Source organism: Coregonus lavaretus, assembly GCF_964263955.1.
Source record: "Coregonus lavaretus genome assembly, chromosome: 24".
NCBI lineage: Eukaryota > Metazoa > Chordata > Actinopteri > Salmoniformes > Salmonidae > Coregonus > Coregonus lavaretus.
In genome coordinates, this window is record NC_140011.1 from 16,276,084 (window position 1) to 16,294,783 (window position 18,700).

Genomic DNA, 18,700 nt, shown 5'->3' on the forward strand with positions numbered 1-18,700 from the left:
AGTGCCAGGAGTCTAAAATGTGCTATTGAAACACCAACATTGTGGAGGGGAAACAGAACTCTTCATCCAACCAAATGTTATTCATTTATATTATCTTGAAGTGCTCCACAGTGACCCGGCCTACATGAGTCTTTCTTCCTCATATTAGGCCAGCCATGAGTCTACTCTTTTGCCAGTGTTTGATCTCCCGTACAGCCTCATTCATTAGGGCTGGTGGGGCTATAGAGAGGGGCTGACTGGCCAGCAGCACCAGTCCAACTGGGCACTCTGGAACAGGCCTACATGGAGAACCTCTGACCCGGGCAGACAGGCTAATTTCAGCTGCAGCCTCAGTTACAACAGTAGCAATTCTGTAGTGTAGACTACAGTACCATCTGCCTGGATAAGACTCCATGGGTGGAATGGAAAGAAAGGCAGAGAAATGTTCCATGGCACATAATCCTGTTTTGGTCCAAAAGAGAGCCAGTGGGTTTCACTCGGAATGGGTCATAATAATAGAAATAGCCTATGTCCAGACCTCAGATAAATTAATTAGGCCTTTAATTAGAAAAAACTGTTTAGGTCAGTAATGAATGACAGGTTTGGACCAGTTCTTGACAAGCTGTCAACCAGGCAAGTTTTTGACAAAAGAGATACCTTTGTTACTGATGCAATCTTCCTATCGCAATGTGCAATCTGTGTATCACTCCACAAGCATACTAGGGATGGCACAATTACCGTATAACCGCGAAACCAACGAAGACTCATGAAAAGAAAATAACCGTCATAATGAACAGCTGACTGAAGACGGGACGGCCGGGCATTCGTGCGGTTGAGCTAGTTTTTGCAATCACTCTTAATGTGATGAAACTTTGTTGCCCCTTTGAAGCCTATTCCCTCTCAGGAGACTAAAAAGATTTGGCATGGGTCCTCAGATCCTCAAAAAATTCTACAGCTGCACCATCGAGAGCATCCTGACTGGTTGCATCACCGCCTGGTATGGCAACTGCTTGGCCTCTGACCGCAAGGCACTACAGAGGGTAGTGCGTACGGCCCAGTACATCACTGGGGCAAAGCTCCCTGCCATCCAGGACCTCTATACCAGGCGGTGTCAGAGGAAGGCCCTCAAAATTGTCAAAGACTACAGCCACCCTAGTCATAGACTGTTCTCTCTGCTACCGCACGGCAAGCGGTACCGGAGTGCCAAGTCTAGGTCCAAAAGACTTCTCAACAGCTTCTACCCCCAAGCCATAAGACTCCTGAACAGCTAATCATGGCTACCCGGACTATTTGCACTGCCCCCCCCCACCCCATCCTTTTTACGCTGCTGCTACTCTGTTAAGTATTTATGCATAGTCACTTTAACTCTACCCACATGTACATATTACCTCAACTACCTCAACTAGCCGGTGCCCCCGCACATTGACTCTGCAACGGTACCCCCCTGTATATATAGCCTCCCTACTGTCACTTTATTTTACTGTATATATAGCCTCCCTACTGTCACTTTATTTTACTTCTGCTCTTTTTTTCTCAACACTTTTTTTGTTGTTGTTTTATTCTTACTTTTTTTGTTTAAAATAAATGCACTGTTGGTTAAGGGCTGTAAGTAAGCATTTCACTGTAATGTCTGCACCTGTTGTATTCGGCGCATGTGACCAATAAAATTTGATTTGATTTGATTTGCAACAAGCAAGGTGTTGTAGCAAACGATGATAGAATGGGCTTGGAATCACTTGCAATGGCTGCCTGGTGTTGTGAAGTAACAATTTCCATGGTAACGTAGAATGTTCATTCAAATGATGTAAACCAGAGCCATATACTTAGGGGGCGTTCGTGAATTCACTCTATCTACTCCAATTTCAGAGCACTCTCGTCCGAGTGTGCCAGAGCGCAGAATAACTGAGGAATTTACAAATGCGTAACACCCATTGAATATGACCGGTGTCAGTAAACGTCGGCAATAAAACCTAGTTAAATTGTTTCCAGCAGCACAGTTACAGTCACTAACGCTCTAGATAACATGAAAGCAGCCTAACCAGCTCTGCTAGGGCGAATTAAAATGGTCAGAGTGAGGTGTTCTCTCATTTGTGTCTGGAAGTAGCTAGCAAGCTAACCAACGTTAGCCAGTTAGTTTGGGTGCTTGACTGCCGTTGTGAGGTCAGAACGCTTGGCTCAACCCTACTCCTCGGCCAGAGCGTCCAGGGTGCGCTCTGAATTTACGAACAGCCAATCTGACAACTCTGAATTTACGAACGCCCAGAGTGCACTCTGAGCGCACTCTGGCACTCCAGATTGAATTTACGAACACACCCCTAGACATTCAGTTTTAGTATTAAAAAATATATATATTCCCCATGTAATGTTAATGGAGAGATAACATGGCTGCCATAGAATGTTGAAGTGTCATGCAAATGCATCATAATGCAGAAACTGCATTGGCCCAACTCTCTAAATACATGGCACTGATGTTAACTGATGTGGCTAATGCAATAGAATGTATTTTTTGTAATGTCAGTTGAGTTGAATCAACAAATCACAGCACATATTGATGGGCACACTTCCTGCTTTTACTTCCTGCTTTGCTCCTATTAGTACACTCACAATGGCCGCCAGTCAACCCATTATGCCATCATTGACTTGGGGGTTTTGTGCCATTTGAACGGTTATTACGGAAAGCTTGGTCATTTGGCTGACAAATTACCGTCATCCAAAATTCCATGACTCTCACAGCCCTAAAGCATACAATCCAGTGTTTCCCCTATATGCATTCAGCAGCAGCGCACCTCTGTATGTAGATATATAGGTTTGTGTCTGTGTCCTCAACTTGCAGCAGGCAAACAAGTTTGCTGTCACTTTGTCAGAATGCGCACCGGCGGTTCATCTTTTTCCTCTACCCTCGCCCACTTGTTAGATATTATGCACATTGATAGCTTGCTAGGTGTGACGATCGTCCTATGTCCTCAGTCACTTGATCTAAAGATATACCTTATATGAATAGCCAAACCCTGCAAACGTTAATGATTTGAAAAGCCCCTTTATTAATTGTATTTATGTGGGGTTAGTACCTTTATTGAATTGTGTGTATGATAATGCTTGTTAACGGAAGACGTGTATATTGTAATGTATGCCTTTGAAAGTTACTTGACATCATGATATGGCTGTCTCTCATTGGTCAGATGCATCATGGGAAGTATTATTTAAACCATGTCTTTTCTTTGTTTGGAGACAGGATAGCGTAAGGTCGGCATGCTGCCGGTTTAACAGGCATTATTGAGCCCAGGTTTTTCTTTGAGAGCTACATTTGATTTAGTTTCTTTCTGGATCAACATCCAGTTTGGACATTTGTTTTTGTAAATATCTGTATAGTTTTGCTGGCATCATTCCTCACTGCTAATAAAAAGCGCAAATTTGGCAACAAAAATCTATCTACTTCGTCAGCCTCCTCACCGTTCCAATCCAACCGCTGGGTCACCCTCACACTAGGCTATCAAACTTCCTCGTCATTTGATTTCTCATAGTAGCAGGCTAACAGCAGGCAACAACAATCTAAATGATCAGACCGAAACATGTAAGGAGAAGTGATAGGGTGAAATTATGAAGCAAAGCGAGTAGATGGAGAAATACAGCTTCGCTCCATCCAATCAGAGCAGCAGGATCAATGTACACAGCCCGCCCTCTCTTTACAGACGGGCAAACTAGCCAGATGAGTTACAGTGGTTTGCGAAAGTATTCACCCCCCTTGGCATTTTCCCTATTTTGTTGCCTAACAACCTGGAATTAAAATTGATTTTTGGGGGGTTTGTTTCATTTGATTTACACAACATGCCTACCACTTTGAAGAGGCAAAATATTTGTTCTTATGAAACAAACAAGAAATAAGACAAAAAAACAGAAAACTTGAGCATGCATAACTATTCACCCCCCAAAGTCAATACTTTGTAGAGCCACCTTTTGCAGCAATTACAGCTGCAAGTCTCTTGGGGTGTCTCTCTGTAAGCTTGGATTTTTGCCCATTCTTCAAGGCAAAACTGCTCCAGCTCCTTCAAGTTGGATGGGTTCCGCTGGTGTACAGCAATCTTTAAGTCACACCACAGATTCTCAGTTGGATTGAGGTCTGGGCTTTGACTAGGCCATTCCAAGACATTTAAATGTTTCCCCTTAAACCACTCAAGTGTTGCTTTAGCAGTATGCTTAGGGTCATTGTCCTGCTGGAAGGTGAACCTCTGTCCCAGTATCAAATCTCTGGAAGACTGAAAACAGGTTTCCTGCAAGAATTTCCCTGTATTTAGCGCCATCCATCATTCCTTCAATTCTGACCAGTTTCCCAGTCCCTGCCAATGAAAAACATATTCACAGCATGATGTTGCCACCACCATGCTTCACTGTGGAGATGGTGTTCTCGGGGTGATGAGAGGTGTTGGGTTTGCGCCAGACATAGCGTTTTTCTTGATGGCCAAAAAGCTCAATTTTAGTCTCATCTGACCAGAGTACCTTCTTCCATATGTTTGGGGAGTCTCCCACATGCCTTTTGGCGAACACCAAACGTGTTTGCTTATTTTTTTCTTTACGCAATGGCTTTCTTCTGGCCACTCTTTCGTAAAGCCCAGCTATGTGGAGTGTACGGCTTAAAGTGGTTCTATGGACAGATACTCCAATCTCCGCTGTAGAGCTTTGCAGCTCCTTCAGGGTTATCTTTGGTCTCTTTGTTGCCTCTCTGATTAATGCCCTCCTTGCCTGGTCCGTGAGTTTTGGTGGGCGGCCCTCTCTTGGCAGGTTTGTTGTGGTGCCATATTCTTTCCATTTTTTAATAATGGATTTAAATGGTGCTCCGTGGGATGTTCAAAGTTTCAGATATTTTTTTATAACCCAAGCCTGATCTGTACTTCTCCACAACTTTGCCCCTGACCTGTTTGGAGAGCTCCTTGGTCTTCATGGTGCCGCTTGCTTGGTGGTGCCCCTTGCTTATTGGTGTTGCAGACTCTGGGGCCTTTCAGAACAGTTGTATATATACACTGAGATCATGTGACACTTAGATTGCACACAGGTGGACTTTATTTAACTAATTATTTGACCTCTGAAGGTAATTGGTTGCACCAGATCCTATTTAGGGGCATCATAGCAAAGGGGGTGAATACATATGCACGCACCACTTTTCCGCTATTTATTTTTTAGAATTTTTTGAAACAAGTTATTTTTTTCATTTCACTTTTTCATTTCACTATTTCGTGTATGTCCATTACATGAAATCCAAATAAAAATCCCTTTAAATTACAGGTTATAATGCAACAAACTAGGAAAAATGCCAAGGGGGCTGAATACTTTTGCAAGGCACTGTATTTAGACCACGTATCACCTCACACTTGATTGAAAGATGTGCGCTGGCACTCGAAAATTACTTACTTTTTTTAAGTCACAGATAATTACAAAATATACTCGGCTCATAATCCTATCAGGAAAATTGCCCATATCCATTACGATACTTGTTTTGTCCGACTACTCACCACACCTCTAGTAAAGAAGTTGGGTGACCCAGTGTGGATGAGCGCATTGATTGATTGGTACTCAATGACCTTCCATCAATGTGACCTTTTTGACTTGGGCTAGCGTCATCACCTCACTTTTACAGCTGTTAACAGCCCTTCGACCCACTGACTAATAGGCTATCATCTCACTGTAACTATACAGAGGCTGATCATATCAAGAGTTCCTCTTGAGCCACAGCTATAAACAGTACAGTTTGCAATCATGCAAGGATGGAGATGGACGACAAGACATGTTCTTATGTAACCATTTTCTCACAGGGCCTGAGAGGTTACAGTATTGTAGCATGGTACAGTATTTTGTTAAGTATTTATGCATAGTCACTTTAACTCTACCCACATGTACATATTACCTCAACTACCTCAACTAGCCGGTGCCCCCGCACATTGACTCTGCAACGGTACCCCCCTGTATATATAGCCTCCCTACTGTCACTTTATTTTACTTCTGCTCTTTTTTTTCTCAACACTTATTTTGTTGTTGTTTTATTTTTTTTAAATAAATGCACTGTTGGTTAAGGGCTGTAAGTAAGCATTTCACTGTAATGTCTGCACCTGTTGTATTCGGCGCATGTGACCAATAAAATTTGATTTGATTTGATTTGATACAGTACATGGACTCCACAAATGTAACCGTTTCCTACATTTGCAAGTTAACCTATTGACCACTGAGCAGACTATCAGCCATAGATTACACCTCTACATTCGACTGTTATCAAACCCAAATCACCCCCTGCTGCCGACCAGTGGAGCTTGACACAACACACAGTCTTGGTGACAGTAATCAATAGGCTTAGATAGTGGATTGATAGATAGTCATTGTGGTGTTTATATATAGAGGCTTACAGAGATTCCCTTCCACTTCAAGTCACACTGATTTGGTGATTTACCTTTACTGCCACTGGCTCCTACAAATCAAACTATAATACAAATAGACAACCTTATTTCTAACGGAGAATCAGTGCTATATTTTAAAGAAACCCACCGATTGGTCTATTAGAGGAACGCATAATGCAAAAACGTGGGATGGGGTCAGTTTGCAATTAGGTGATAAGGCTATAGAAAGCTTTTTAAATCTCTTGCGACACTACGTTCTCTGAAACATCTCGGCCTATATCGCAAAGGTTTTTATGCGACAACAGTATAGGATAAGCACAGGTTATCCTTGCAATATGTCTACCCTGGTCTTGGCTATTAGCAGAGTGCTTAACCCCCACACAGTGATTGAAGAGTGTGTAGGCATGTATTAAGAGTGTGCAGGTAGGCCTACATTTGCATTCGAGTGGTTACATCCTCCTCCTGTCGGTGATCTTCCAGATCCATGATGATTGGTTTTCACTAACTGAGAACAGTGGAGTGATACTCCCAGAGGGCTGCTCCTGCTGCTGGTGTGTTTATGCGTGTTTATGCAAAACATGAGTCAAAACCTGACAAGCGTCAAGAGGAGCAGTGTGACACACGTGTGACGTGTGACACACGTTGGCCGACCAAACACAGGGTAGGAAGCAAGACTGACTGCTCTTCTGCATCACTCAAACCAACGTCATATTTCCTCTCAGAGAGGGGGCTCATAATTTTATCTAGGCCTTGATCATGTTGATTCACTTTTCAAAACGGCTGCATGCATCACAAGCGATGGCGGAAATGAAAGACTTAGCAGCCTTGAGAGCAGTCTTGAATCAGACCTCTCTAGGTGAGCTATCACAGAAACTAGCATGTTACCACACTTTCCAGGACTTGTTGCATATTCCATATGCTTGACAAGGCTAAAGTCAGACCAGTAACCGAGCAAGGCTAAGTAGGGCTATAAAATCAGTTAAATGTTTTGCCCAATTCAGTTTAGGCTTTTCCCAAATTTCATTTTATTTCCGTTTAGTTTTTCCAGGTTTCCGGGGGGTTTTCGCTTTCAAAATCACACTTATTAAATAGAACCTCGAATTGTGTTGTTTTTCTAAGTCCACAACAATGCTTAAACCACATCAGGAGACCACTTTTGAGTAGGGATGTGACAAATGAAAAAAAGTCAAATCTTTCAGCTACGCTCAACCCCTCCCATCTATCTCTGAAGACCATCCAGTTTTGATTTCTTTTTGCCATATTTTTCAACTGTGCTGTTTCACAAAGGTTCTGAACCTATATACATTTTACGGACACTATGTTTTACATTAGTTATCTTGTTATTTTAGTTCCACCCTTCAGCTCCACTCAACCCCTCCCATCTATCGCTGAACACCATCCAGTTTTGATTTCTATTTGCCATTTCTATTTCAGAGATGGGTGTACTTGATGCATGTCACGTCGGAGCTTCTCAAAGTCATGTGGCGTGGTCGACAGTGCGCACCTCATCTCTCCTGTCACATCCAACTCCTCTGTAGCTCAGCTGGTAGAGCACGGCGCTTGTAACGCCAAGGTAGTGGGTTCGATCCCCGGGACCACCCATACACAAAAAAAATGTATGCACGCATGACTGTAAGTCGCTTTGGATAAAAGCGTCTGCTAAATGGCATATTATTATTATTATTAACATGGATCGATATTTGTTTTTAATGCCGACGAAAGCACTGAATCAGCGTATGAGTTTTAATGCTCGGAGGAGAAGGAACAGTATTCCCACTGAGTCAGTAACCAAAACTCCTCCATAGTAACCCATGAATGCGTTGTCTGCAGTATTCGGTCACATGACAGCTCAATCAGCTGTTGAATGTCACTTACCGGCATGTCAACTGAGCCAGGATCACAGTTAAACGGATTTAGCTGATTTGGTCACTCATCTGTAGAATGTCTTTGCATTTCCCCTGCATGCTTGCGCTCAGTTCATTCAGTTTCCCAAATATGTCTGTTACATAGGCAAGGAGACATTTTCTTTTCATTTCACAGAAATTAAACAAAGTCTGTTTTTTACATCCATTGCGAATGACAACAGTTCCTCTATCAATTCAAAAAATATTTCCAACACTCCCCCTTGGAGACCACCAAGCCTCGGTGTGAAATAAAACATTTTCATGCTCTGATCCCATATCTCCACACAGTTTTTGAGATGTAGTTTACGATTGAAGTTACCTGCTGCATATTTAAGAGTTGTGCGATCAGCTCTTTTGCAGCCAGTTGCTCTCGGTGTATCCATTATAGCTCAGTGGGTGTATCATAAAATGCATCCATATGGCAGAGGGAGACACATTCATAACTAGAGTGTAGAGGCCTGCCCGCCGTCCCACCATAGATGGAGCCCCATCTGTGCAAAAGCCCACCATTCGATCCCATCAAATCTGTTTTTCGTCAATATAGCCACGCAGCACACTGAACATCACCTGTGCCATTTCATGCACGGTAATCGTGAGACAGAACAATGTGTTCATGAATAGAATCCCCCGACATGTAGCTAACAAAAGTCAATGAATGGGCATCTCGGCCCGCACATCTAACGTCCATTTAGAGAGCATAAGGTGGAGAGTTTGAGTTCAGTCAGAGTTTCCTCTTGATTGCTAGCTTTAGCATCAATTCTTAGTTTCACAGTGTTATCTGACTAAGGTATTGATGTGAGTTTCTGTGCCTCTCCCTCCCCACACATTGTTTTCACCATTTTAATTGCGACCAGTAATTCCTGTCTCTGCAATAGTGTGTGGTTTCATAGCAAAGCGGGCTTAGCCATTCACCGTGGGAATGATTCAAGTGCCATCTTTTTCCCACGATCTAAGGGTGCGCTCTGGTTGAATTTTAACTTTCAGATTTGAATCATTTTCATTCAGATTTTTAAGGTTAACCAGATTACAATGACTTTGAGACAAAAAGACACTATAATATTAAAATCAGGATTTAGGAAATTCTCCCGCGACCCCATTTTCATTTCAGGTGACCCCACATGGGGTCTCGACCCCTAGTTTGGGAACCGCTGCGCTACACACATGCGTGCTGCGCACCCAAACTCCCATGAACCTACAGATATTACTGCCTATAAAAACGTTTTTAAATGACGGGATACAAAAAAAAAAACTGTAGACAAGCTACATTCCTTGCCAAATCACAACAGCTTTATCACGAATTCAAAATGGACTGGTTGATTATAGGGAATATACATATCTACCCCTCCCACTCCAGTATGCTTGCATATTGTAAATATGTTATTGGCACTGACCCTGTATATACAGTATATAAAAAAAAAAAAATACATACATATACATATATATATACATATATATATATATATACATATACATATACATATACATATACATATACATATACATATATACATATATATATATATATATATATATATATATATATATATATATATATATATATATATACACACACACACACACACGTCAAAAGTTTGAACACCTACTCATTCCAGGATTTTTCTTAATTTTTTAAAATTTTCTACATTGTAGAATAATAGTGAAGACATCAAAACTATGAAATAACACATATGGAATCATGTAGTAACCAAAAAAGTGTTAAACAAATCAAAATATATTTTATATTTGAGATTCTTCAAAGTAGCCACCCTTTGCCTTGATGACAGCTTTGCACACTCTTGCCATTCTCTCAACCAGCTTCATGAGGTAGTCCATCATTACTTTAAGACATGGTCAGTCAATACGGAACATTTCAAGAACTTTAAAAGTTTCTTCAAGTGCAGTCGCAAAAACCATAAAGCGCTACGATGAAACTGTCTCTCATGAGGACCGCCACAGGAATGGAAGGCCCATAGTTACCTCTTCTGCAGAGGATAAGTTCATTAGAGTTACCAGCTTCAGAAATTGCAGCCCAAAAAAATGCTTCTCAGAGTTCAAGTAACAGACGCAGCTCAACATCAACTGTTCAGAGGAGACTGCGTGAATCAGGCCTTCATGGTTGAATTGCTGCAAAGAAACCACTACTAAAAAGGACACCAATAAGAAGAAGGGACCTGCTTGGGCCAAGAAAAACGAGCAATGGACATTAGACCGGTGGAAATTTGTCCTTTGGTCTAGAGTTCAAATTGGATAATTTTGGTTCCAACCGCCGTGTCTTTGTGAGACGCGGTGTGGGTGAACGGATGATCTCCACATCATGTGTATTTCCCACCATAAAGCATGGAGGAGGTGATGTTATGGTTTGGGGGTGCTTTGCTGGTGACTATGTCTGTGATTTATTTAGAATTCAAGGCACACTTAACCAGCGTGGCTACCACAGCATTCTGCAGCGACACACCATCCCATCTGGTTTTTGGTTACTACATGATTCCATATGTGTTATTTCATAGTTGTGATGTCTTGACTATTATGCTACAATGTAGAAAATAGTAAAAATAGTTTGCTAATTTTGCCAATGAAAAAAATATTAAAGTAGTTGGCAATATCAGTTGGTTTTGTGATGAATGAGCCATCTGATTCAATTAATGATGGGGCTGAGTTTGCCTTTTTTCCCAAAATTTCATTTAACATGCTCCAAAGCTTTTTACTATCATTCTTTATGTAATTTATCCTTGTTTCATAGTGTTGTTTCTTCTTCTTTTTATTCAGTTTAGTCACATGATTTCTCAATTTGCAATACATTTGCCAATCGGTTGTGCAGCCAGACTTATTTGCCATTCCTTTTGCCTCATCCCTCTCAACCATACAATTTTTCAATTCCTCATCAATCCACAGGGATTTAACAGTTTTTACAGTCATTTTCTAATGGATGCGTGCTTATTATTAACTGGAATAAGCAATTTCATAAATGTGTCAAGCGCAGTGTCTGTTTGCTCCTCATTACACACCACGGACCAACATATATTCTTTACATCAACAACATCGGAATCACTACAAAAGGTATTGTTTGACCTCATACACAATATTAGGCCCAGCCTTTGGAACATATGGCTACTATACTGTGATCACTACATCCAATGGATTTGAATACTGCTTTCAAACGAATCTCTGCAGCATTAGTAAAGATATGATCAATACATGTTGATGATTTAATTCCTGTACTGTTTGTAACCACCCTGGTAGGTTGACTGATAACCTGAACCAGGTTGCAGGCACTGGTTACAGTTTGAAGCTTTGAGTGGGCAGCCTGATGAAAGCCAGTCAATATTTAAATCACCCATAAAGTATACCTCTCTATTGACATCACATACATTATCAAGCATTTCACACGTTATCCAGATACTGACTGTTAGCACTTGGTGGTCTATAGCAGCTTCCCAACAAAATTTGCTTTAGGAGAGGCAGATGAACATGTAGCCATATTACTAAACCAGTATTTAACATGAGATCCTGTCTAATCTTCACAGGAATGTGGTTCTGAATATTAAACAGCAACACTTCCACCATTGGCATTTCTATATTTTCTGTAAATGTTATAACCTTGTATTGCTACCACTGTATCATCAAAGGTATTATCTAAGTGAGTTTCAGAGATAGTCAGAATATGGAATGTCATCTGTTACTAGCAAATTATTGATTTCATGAACCTTGTTTCTTAAGCTACATATGTTAACGTGGACTATTTTGAGCACTTATCTACTGGGATGCTTACTTGTTTTTATTGCTTTACTGGGAAGCTTAGCAGCAGTAGATTTGCTCATTTCTTTGTGTTAGTGCAGGGTGAGCTGCACACAGTGGACTGCCTCCTCTGGCACACCGGCTCAGTGCTAACAGTATAAATCTGGTTCCTAGGCACATGATCATTGCACACAACAGCTGCAGGATCAGCAGAGGCACCCAGGGCAGCTAAAGGGACACAAACCAGGTTACCCACATTGTGTCTACCGACACCCCTGATGTAAAGTACATTTGCTGAAGCATTTTGACAACTCTGCATCACAATGGTAGGGATTAGCTGAGCTGGGCTTGGGTCATTGCCAATTCATTGTCTCAAAGCAGCCTTATAATACGGTGAAAGGATCCTCCTTATAAAACGTGTTTTGTTCAATGCCACGATTCAGAGAGGGCATAGGGCCAGATATGATGGGTTTTTTGTTTGTCTAGCAGAGAGCCAATCAGCTCATTCCAGCTTCACCTGGAATGCTTTTCCAACAGTCTTGAAGGAGTTCCCACATATGCTGAGCACTTGTTGGCTGCTTTTCTTTCACTCTGCAGTCCAACTCATCCCAAACCATCTCAATTGGGTTGAGGTCGGGTGATTGTGGAGGCCAGGTCATCTGATGCAGCACTCCATCATTCTCCTTCTTGGTCAAATAGCCCTTTCACAGCCTGGAGGTGTGTTGGGTCATTGTCCTGTTGAAAGACAAATGATAGTGGGACTAAGACCAAACCAGATGAGATGGCGTATCGCTGCAGAATGCTGTGGTAGCCATGCTGGTTAAGTGTGCCTTGAATTCTAAATATATCACAGACAGTGTCACCAGCAAAGCACGCCCACACCATCACACCTCCTCCTACATGCTTCACGGTGGGAACCACACATGCGGAGATCATCCGTTCACCTACTCTGAGTCTCACAAAGACACGATGGTTGGAATCAAAAATATCAAATTTAGACTCCAGACCAAAGGACACAATTCCACGGGTCTAATGTCCATCGCTCATTTTTCTTGGCCCAAGCAAGTCTCTTCTTCTTATTGGTGTCCTTTAGTAGTGGTTTCTTTGCAGCAATTCAACCATGAAGGCCTGATTCACGCAGTCTCCTCTGAACAGTTGATGTTGAGATGTGTCTGTTACTCTGTGAAGCATTTATTTGGGCTGCAATCTGAGGTGCAGTTAACTAATGAATGTATCCTCTGCAGCAGAGGTAACTCTGGGTCTTCCTTTCCTGTGGCGGTCCTCATGAGTCAGTTTCATCATAGCACTTGCTGGTTTTTGCGACTGCACTTGAAGAAACTTTAAAAGTTCTTGACATTTTCCGGATTGACTGACCTTTGCTAATTTGAGCTGTTCTTGCCATAATATGGACTTGGTCTTTTACCGAATAGGGCTATCTTCTGTATACCACCCTTCCTTGTCAAAGCACAACTGATTGGCTCAAACGCATTAAGAACGAAAGAAATTCCACAAATTAACTTTTAACAAGGCACACCTGTTAATTGAAATGCATTCCAGGTGACTACCTCATGAAGCTGGTTGAGAGAATGCCAAGAGTGTGCAAAGCTGTCATCAAGGCAAAGGGTGGCTACTTTGAAGAATCTCAAATATAACATATATTTTGATTTGTTTAACACCTTTTTGGTTACTACATGATTCCATATGTGTTATTTCATAGTTTTGATATGTTCACTATTATTCTACAATGTAGAACATTTCAAAACAAAAATAAAAACCCTGGAATGTGTAGGTGTCCAAACTTTTGACTGGTACTAGATATCTAAATAAATAAACACACACTTTAACCCTGCCTATATGTACATAGCTACCTCAATTATCTCGTACCCCTGCACGAATAGCCATGTTATTTTTACTTGTTATTCACTGTGTATTTATTCCTCGTGTCACTATTTCTATGTTTTTTTTTGTTTATCGTTAACTCTGCATTGTTGGAAAAGGACCTGTAAGTATGTATTTCACTGTTAGTCTACACCTGTTGTTTATGAAGCATGTGACAAAATTTGATTTGATAATCTTGGGCAAATTAATGAATTTTCTAATAACTTCAATACATTTAGTTGATTTCCTACTAAGTTCAATACATATTTAAATATTGTTGAATTCTGTTTTAATGTCTGGATTCTGTGATTCTGTAAGCAACACAGATTTTATAAGGCCCTAGCTATGGCACACTAGGCTATGGAGAATCCCTGGATTGCATTGTTACAGAAAGGATGGAGGTTGTCCAAAAGAACGCTTCTTTATCATTCAACGCCACCACTTTCCAGAATTCCTGCCTTGATCAGTCACGATGTTAACCAGAGCCATGTTGTACAGAGTGAGTTTCAAAGTCAAGCCCAGTAGGTAGCTTATCATCACTGTATGACTTATAGTAGCCACACATGGCTTTAACCAGCCAATCGGAATGTTGACTATAGTAAACAGGAAAATATAAACATGGCACTGCAATGTTTTTCTTACCTTGTCATTTATGACTTAGGCCCCTGGATCCCAGCTGATGGCAGGTGAAAGACCCAACAGCAGCACAGGCGCTTATCTGGAGGGAATAAGCAGATTCACTGTGTTACGTACAGATGCATTTACGGTAAATCTTCTCAATCTTTGCGTTAGGCCTAAAATGACCCGTTATTGGCCCATTAACCTTATCTTATTAGTAGGGGTTTTTCTGGATCAAAATGGGGCTTAGGTGATGGGTGTGGCGGGGTCATGGCCATGGGCGTGGCCAATGATGCAGCTGTCGACCGAACATTTTAGAGGCCCCCGTTGGCCGTAGTGACAAAATGTTGCTTTTTTAAAAGCTAATTTCCTGCAATTCTACACAGTTTATGCTGAGTGAGTCAAACATGAAAACAAAATCAATGGGGGCCCCCATGCCATGACCAAAATACTTCTGAATGCATAATTTGTGAAATTTTAGATTCTCCCTGGCTGTCTAGCTTTTATTTAGGTGATTGCTAGTTCTCAAAGATGATCTTATTAAAATATATATATATGGTCCATTATATTTTCTACATATCTGGTTTTAGTCATTTAAGTTTACACTGAAGTTAACATTTTAATTTTTTTACTGTTTGAACATTGGCGGCCGGTGTTGGTTTTCTATACAGAAAAAACCCTGATTAGGCAGGATTATCTGAGCCAAGTTATCTTTATCTACTTAAACCAATATGGAGAAAGATAGGGGGGCCTGATGTAAGGCTTTTGCAAAAGAGCTCATAGTAACACTTTCTCCGAATATCATCCAGTGATACTCCGGAGCTAGGAGTCCAGGATTTCACCATCCCCCAGTCGGAAGGTTTCTCTGAGGTAGTGCATAGGCCTACATTTCATTTGGTGTCGTTTTGCATATTGACTTTTGTGACCCCCCCCCCCAAATTGAATTTCTACAATAAACTTAAAATATGCAAAATAACCTATATCTTGGGCAACAATGACTTATACAACTCACAAAAGGTAAGCTGTGTTTACAATTTGATTCAATAGTCAATGTAGCCTAATAAGCTATCTTTAATGCATGTGAACTAAATGGAAACTAGCCCATTATTGCATTTTTGTAAGGACATGCAAGAATAGACTATTGGTGAATGAAACATTTGTGAGATGTCAGATGGATGACAATAGCTGTATTATTATGACTAAGGCAGGGAGTGGGATGAGAAATATACATTACATTGTTTGTAGGCAACCAACAGGACTGCAACATTATTTTACTTGTCACAAAAATGTATCCTGTTTGACAAAGTACCTCTAGTTCAAAACTAGTCCGAATATTTTATTCTGAATAATGCATATCGCAATATGATAATCCTCCACTGTTGTTGTGGGCAAATTAATGATACTATCCTATTCTTCTATTATGGAGGAACAACTAGGCTTGTTTAGGCTGCACCTGTTTTTTGTCGTCTCAAAAACATTGCTAGATTAGCTGTCTGTTTTGTCAAGATTGGGGCTAGAGTATGCTTTATCCTAAACTTGGAAAGCCACAGGAATAAAGTAGCATTAACATACACAGCCTAGTGTAGCCAGTAAGTCCTAATTGGCTATACTGTGGTTATAGAATACAGAGTGTATAACACCCACACAGGATGGGGCTCAATAGTATCCAGGGAGTTTTTTGCCATTGAAAGTCTATATTTTGGGGGGTGGGAAAACACTTCCAGTGTAAACTTAAACCAGATATTAAGTATGTAGAAAAGATAATGGACCTATATATTTGTAAATAATATAATCTTTGAGAACTAACAAATCACCAAAATAAAAGCTAAACAGTCAAGGAGAATTGAAAAACTCCCAAAACAATAATGTAGCAGTATTGATTTTGTTAGCAAAATAACACAGCATTAGTAATTGCAAAATGCATAGAATTGCAGGAAATTGGCTTTAAAACTGCACAATTTTCTCAGCTCCATGTAGAATTAAAAGAAATTGGCTTAAGCCACGTCCACTACCTAAGCCCCTTTTGGATGTAGAAAAAACCCTGGGATCATCATCATCATCATCCCTCTCAGCCCAGCGTAGCATGCCCTACATCAGGCCAGTATTGTCTGCCTGTTCATGTCATTGGGGCCCGTGGCCTTGCCAGCTGATCTGAGACAAACCCAATCAGCACTGGGCTCATTCCCCGCCCCCTGACTGTCCCTGTGCCGATACAGCACAATGGAGCTACAGTGCAGCCCAACGCAGTGTGTGTGTGTGAGGGGTTTTAATTGCACCCAGGCCCTGACTCTCACAGTCAGCTGAGCACACTCTTGGGCTGCATCATTGCCACTTTTTTCTTTCTGCTCCACTTCCTCCGGGGGGCTTTTATGTCTGTCATGTGTTAAGGATTTCCTGTGGCCACACACACACACACACACACACAGTATCCAATTATAGGCCTACAGTACACACACCGACTGTGCATATATATGCACACACACAAGAACTCACGCACGCACCACTCACAGGTGCACACACACAATTATAAATGGGGTTACTGTAGTACTCTCCCTCTGATGTGCTGTGAAGTGAAAAAGAGCTAAGCAACCTGGTGAGCTTGTCTGTCTGACCTGCATCTAGCAGACGCCATCACATGTACAGGGCAGAGCATTAGGCAAAACTGGAGCAGTGGAGGACAGTGTGGTGAGGGGAAGAGCAGGAGATAGCCTACCATTACAATGGACGCAGTGTGTACTGCGTAGACCTCGGTCTGGGTCATCCCTTACACGTGTTTAGGCTACATGTCATATTGTTGTGTGCTTATGCATAAATATGCTCCTTGATTGTCTCTCGGTATAGCAACTCAATATAAAATAAGAAGGATTTGGGTTTGTGAATGTGTAACAGTCATGCAGTAGTAGTGAAAAGGGGAGGAAGGGAGAGAGAGAGGGAGTGAGAGACAGATGTTCTCTAAAGTGGGTCACAGAGGCAGGCAAATCAGTAGGGAGAGGCAGTGCACAGATGTGAGTTAAATTTGACAGACTGGCATGTCAAATGTTACGCAAACTGACAACTCCCGACAAATATTAGGGCTATATTATAAAGTCCACAAAATCTTGCAAATCGCCTACCAAGAATGGGTTTTTGGCTGATATTAAAAGGGGCTATTGGCTACTTTTCAAAATGCGCATCGAGGCATAATCGGCTGGTGTGGCGAGTGATGGCAAACAAACATCAACCAGCACATCAAACAGAATATTCAGCAAAAGATGCTGAATTCAATATCATGGACAGTATAACGTATAGACTGGGGAAACATCATTGCACACAGTCTATTGTAAATGAGATCATGCACAGATTCAGAAAGGTGTGAGATAAGGGGAATGGAACTATTCGTTATCACATCAATCTAACGGTTAGTTCTGACACTGTCTGTCATCTGTGAGATAATGGTTTATTTAGCCCAACACAGCCGAGTGAAGGGGATTTTGTGTTGCCTCTTTCAACAACAACAACTTGTGTACAGCTGCCAAGGCTTTCACCCCTCCTAACACACATCATTATCTTTCACACACCGACGTAAACAAAGCTCTATCAATGCCTCGGGCTCATCTCTGTATACAAAATGAATCAAACGCTATTCTAAATTAATGTCCCAGTATCACTCTCTGAAATGTCTTACAAAGCAAACCCAAAGGACCCCCAGAAATGCAAAATGGGGCGCCATTTAAATGTGAGCATCAATACTTCTGAGAACACTATAGTGCTATCGGCCGCTTTCCGTTTAAAAAAGCCAGTTGTTTGATTGTGCTATCTGCTCAGACACAGGCCTATCAATAAACATTCTGTTTTTTACTGTATATAATCCTCCTGTTGGCCATTTTATCAAACAGCCCAGTCTCCTCAGCAACATACGGGTCAGTGTCTGTAGTTGAGCTGTACTGGTCCGACCCAGGGCTTCCGTTGGTTCCGAGTTGAGCGACCGGTGCTGAACACCATCATGTGTCCGAGTCCTCCAGTGAACAAGGCACTATCCTCACTAATCCAACAACCGTTCCCATCCCTGCTGACTTGGCACACACACAAACACACACAATGAAAACCTTTCTAAAATGTTGACGGCTCGTTCCTCCTTCAGCAACCCGAACACAGCAATGAGAAAATAGCATTCCACAAACTCCAGTGAATTACTGCCCTGGTTTTAAGACACCCTCTGCGCCTACA

The 18,700-nt window shown here is 41.5% G+C and overlaps 1 protein-coding gene across 5 annotated transcripts in view; it reads right to left on the reverse strand.

Moving 5' to 3' along the window:
- The window catches only part of LOC311100272 (erbin-like), a 126,642-nt gene that overhangs the window by 93,810 nt on the left and 14,132 nt on the right, over window positions 1-18,700 (reverse strand). For all 5 annotated transcript variants that reach the window (XM_084141120.1, XM_084141121.1, XM_084141122.1 and 2 more), the window contains exon 2: window positions 14,519-14,594. The gene's annotated coding sequence lies outside the window, so the exon portion shown is untranslated. The remainder of the gene's footprint in view (window positions 1-14,518; window positions 14,595-18,700) is intronic.